Raw genomic sequence first — 5,042 nt, forward strand, 5'->3', positions numbered from 1 at the left:
CTTCTAACTACCCAAAAGAATATTGCGGGGAACGAGGCAGTTACTAGAAGACTCAGCAGCAATGGTAATGATTTTGTGCCCTTTTGAGGTGGCTGCAGCTTTGCAAGAGGTGGCTGCAATCACTTCAGATAGCAGAATGGAAAGAAGATTGGCTATTCCCATTGCAGGAGATGAGGCCCTCGAATTATGCTGAAGAAGTTGTGGAATCAGAAAAAAAATATGCCTTAAACTTTGATTATTTTAGTTATAAGATGACATAACCGCTTTGTGTAGAATTGCTGGCTCTGTACAGTAGAACAGATAAGGGCAAGTGTTTGTTCTTTGTAACTCTTCTGCAACTGCTTCGCTCACCGCTGCCTTGAAGGTAGAAAAAAAGTATGTACAAAGTAGATTTCCAGGTGCAAGAAGGAGGTTTGTGAACTAACCTCGCCTCCCCCATAAATTCCCATCCTGATTACAGCAAAGAAATAATGAAGTAATATTATAGCCGCTTTTCATGCTAATTTCACTATATGATCACGTGAGTTGTAAGCGACTGTTAAAAAGTATATAAGCCTCCTGATTTTGCTCTTGGGGGGGGACCCCTTCCAAGTGCTTCGGAAATCCATGTCACTTTGGAACTCCCCCTACAGCTGTAGTTTCTTTTAAATAAAAGCTTCTGCTGACCTGACCCAAAAGTACTCTGTGTGTGTTTCCATGACAAAGTCTTCCTGCATCTTATGACAGATGAACTGAAAAATGACTGGACAGGGTTTGAAACTTAAAATACCAACAGATGGAAGCTTGTTTTACCAGGGGATTTCAGAGAAAGGACAGAATTTTTACTGAGTGAAAACTTGTATTTTATCTCTCTCAAGGAATGGATAAAAATCAGATCAGCAATAAACCAACTGCTGTACTCCCCTATTGCTGCATGCATGTTCTGCCTTCGAGCATAGGATTATGGTAGTTTATAGTTCACCTGGGAAATATGAGCCATGGGCTTCTTTATCTTTTATATTAATGCTTTTCATTAAAAACCTACCACATTCAGTCACTACACACCGATGGTTTCATGCACTATTTTGAATGTCATAGCTAGGTGCAAAGGAGGGAATGAAGGTAATAGTACTAAATCCACCCTAAAGTTAAGGCAGAAGCTAAGACTAAAACCTAAGAATCCACTCAAATATTTCTTTAAATCCCTTATAAAAATAGGAATGATGGCAGTCTCCATGTGCCCAGCATGAGACATTGTCCCTTCACTCCTCACTGCTGCTTCAAAAAACTTTACCTCATTGTGATTTTCCTGGGACATAGCAGGAAACAACTTCTGTGAGTAGGATGAGATTTTCTCCAGGAATAGGAGCACCCTCTCCCCTGACTGGCTGTCTTCAGCAGGCTCAGTCAGATCTTCACAGATATTCAGATTCCAAACCCACACACAATCCCAGCTCTATAGACAAAACTGTGCTGAAATGGGTCTCTGGCCTCTCGTGGCAGCCACAAACATGGTCCTGTCCACCTGACAGGCTGTTGGTGCTCCACCATATCTCCTATCCTCTCCCTGGCCTTCTGGTAGCTCCTGCTTCAGTCCCTTCAAGGGGACCAGGCATCAGTGAAGGGAAACAATGAACCCAGTCTTCCTACAGCTTCTTAGGTACAGCTTCAAGGGTGCTCTTTGATCTAGTGAAGCTGTGGATTTGCTCACTTCAGCCCAAAGATATACTGAAATGTTGATGTGTTCATAAAGTCAGGCAGCTGCACCCCAGTACACAAGCTAATCAGGAGCCATTTTTTTTATTATTTCAAGCACTGGAGATGAACAAGCTTAAAGAAACTGCCAGTAGGGTGAGGCCATGAGCAGCAGACAAGGAGAACAGCTGGGCTCCTGGGGCACATGGCCAGTGGTGACTTACTGTTGCCACATGATTACAATAGTGATCACATGGCTACCTACAACAGCTGCTTCTTTTTGCTCTCTCCCCCCCCCCCCCCCCAAAGTCAGCACCCAGAGCAGTTGCCCTATTTGCATCATGCTAATTACACCACTGGCCATAAGGTCTGAGAAAAGGGGTATAAAAGAAACCACTTCTAGTCAAAAGTCAGAGCACAGGTAGCATGAATAGATGGGAAGAAAGTACACAGTAATGGTTGCCCCATGAGCTTATGTGAAAAGATTGGAGTACCACAGGAGTTCAGTTGTTGTGGATCCCCCATGGTAGTAAAACAATGAAAGCTAATTCATGCTTCCTCGTAGCTCAGAATGCAATGTGACACTGAATCAGGGTGTAGACATGAGACATGAGAAAGGAAAAGCAAGGCTTAGCAAAAGCATAAGAGAAATAAACCTAATGCGAACAAGGCCTAAAATAACTTAGAATCATAGCATCATAGAAAATGAGGGTTGGAAGGGACCTCAGGAAGTCATCTAGTCCAACCCCTGCTCAAAGCAGGACCATCACCAACTAGATCATCCCAGCCAAGGCTTTGTCTAGTCGGGTCTTAAGAACCTCCAAGGATGGAGATTCCACAACCTCTCTGGGTAACCTGTTCCAGTGCTTCTCTATCCTCCTAGTGAGAAAATTTTTCCTAATATCTAACCTACACTTCCCTTGCTGCAACTTGAGACCGTTCCTCCTTGTTCTGTCATCTGCCACCATTAAGAACAGTCTAGCTCCATCCTCTTTTGAACTCCCCACATCCTCTTTTGAACCCCTCCTTTTTTTTTTTTTTTTTTTCAAAGCAAGGAAAACAAAAAGGAAGGTAAACCCTGCCAAAATTTTTAAAGACTGCACTGCATCATAAGCAGCATGGATTTTCTCTTTTCTTCAGAACCTTTTCCCCTAATTTTTTATAGTTGCAGATTGATTTAGTAACTGTCTTTTAGAAAATGTTGAATGCATATTTAAGAGACCAGGTAGCCTTAAAAATCCAAACATGAATGACGTAGATGAATGCTCATAGTGTATCTTCATGTAACTTATTTCAGAGCTGTTCAACTTTTAAGTGTCCAGGGGCCAAATGCCCCATGGGCTGCACCAGTGGGCACCAGAAGCCTGCAGGCCACTTCAGGGAGAACCACAGGCCCCAGGTTGCATTCCAGACCAATACCCCCACTCTACACCTCCCCCCCCCCTCCGTCCTGTGTACTGCATAGACACCCCCTGCTCTGCTGCACTTCTTGACCATATGGGCCCAAGCTCCCCCACAGCTCTACACTGCATTTCACTACCATACTTCCTGGGGTGGGGACAGGCAAAAAAAACCTATAGAATGAAGGGGGAACCTGGAGACTTAGGCTACTATTGGAGTCAGAGTGATGTGGGGAACAGTGGCCAGGCAGAAGCCTCAGGGCCACCCTTTCTTAACCCCCAACCCCTCACAGTCCACATGCAGCCCACGGGCCACCAGTCCTGGCTTATTTCATCTGATGGAGTATTTATCAAGGCCCAGGAAATCTATTAGCAGGCATCAAGTAGAGACTGTGTCTAACAGGAGATGGTATTTAACTTGTAAAGAACCATGTCAAGGTATTGTATGATAAGGGACTGGTCTTTGAACTTTTGGAAGTCACTAAAGCAATGGATGAACCAAGTCATTTTTGTTTTGTTTCATTAGTTAGGAGAGTCAATGAACTGAAGTCTTCAGCCACTGACCCTTCTTATCTTCAGTTTTTCTCTTAAATGATACCTGCCCCTCCTACCCATATCACATGATTTTATTCTTAGAACACACTGGGAGCTTCACATCAACCAACCTGTTCTACCTCCTGCTTTTACACTAAATCTACTTGCATACCTGCAGAAAGATCACATCCAACCTAGCCCACAAGGCAAATATCATCTAAACTTGTGTCCCACAGCTTAGACAAGTTTCTATACTATTGTAATATAGCGTACGTGTAATACTTAATTAAATGCCACAGAATGGATTTGACCAAGTATACAGTAGTTTAGAATAAAATTCCAATTGCAAAGAAATGTGTAGAAGAAAAGTAATTTTCCCTTTTATTCTCTGCTAAAAATTCCATGCTACTGCAGTAACACTGGGGGCAGTCCTACAGACCTGGTTCATAGGATTAGTCCTTATCCAAACATGGGATCCAAACTATTTTTTAGGATCACTTTGGCTTTTAAGTTTGACTGCACAGTTAAAGTGAAATTTTCAGAAGCACTGTGGGCCTAATTCTGTTCCCACTAACAGCACACTGAATGCTTTTGGAAATCTCACTCTTAATAGTTAAGGATTGCATTATGCAATTTCAATGGCATATGCAAGACATCTGATACAGGAATATTTTTAAAACTAAAAAGGGAAATAAGATGATCAATATGACACTTCCTAAATGACCAATACATTTCACAGAAATAAACTATCAGTACCTGGGGTGATAATCACATACTTTGGGTTGCATTATATGTTACAAGCTTACTAATTTTTAGTACCCAAAAAGCAAGAGGAAGGTAAAAAAGTTCATGGAACTTCTGTGGTAGCATATGCAGCACTAAGGTTGCCTTATCTGTTCCCTGCAAATAAAATCCCATTCCAGAGAATAAATCAAAATTCATAAGAATGGTTCTTGTTTTATCTCAGTGAATGTCACGAATGACAGTTTTCCTGATTAGCTGAGACAGATCCAATATGCAAACACCCAGTGATTTTCATAGTAGGATTTTCTACAGTAAGAATTCTATCCAGTTTCAGGAACTGAAGCCTCTTTAGATTCTGACAGACACATTTGTTTTTGTTTTTTTTGCTTGGTAGGAGTAGTCCTTGTTTAGGCACAAAGCACATAAGGCTGAAACTCTCTTTCTTCCTTAATAATTCTGTCTGTTGTCCTATGTTACACCTGTTTGTTTAGATGTGTGACAATGACATCCTCTAGTGGAACACATGTGCATCACAGAAACATTTCACAGGCCTCCTTGTAGAAGAACAGTGGGGTTTGTCTCTTTTAACCTGAGTAGTTATTGCATTATGCTGTAGGAAGCATTTGCTAATGCATCTTAACCATAAAGTTTATTCAGGCCCTGTAAGGTCAATAGAAGGGTCCATCAGGG

The sequence above is a fragment of the Alligator mississippiensis genome, chromosome 3 (assembly GCF_030867095.1).
Source record: "Alligator mississippiensis isolate rAllMis1 chromosome 3, rAllMis1, whole genome shotgun sequence".
Lineage (NCBI taxonomy): Eukaryota > Metazoa > Chordata > Crocodylia > Alligatoridae > Alligator > Alligator mississippiensis.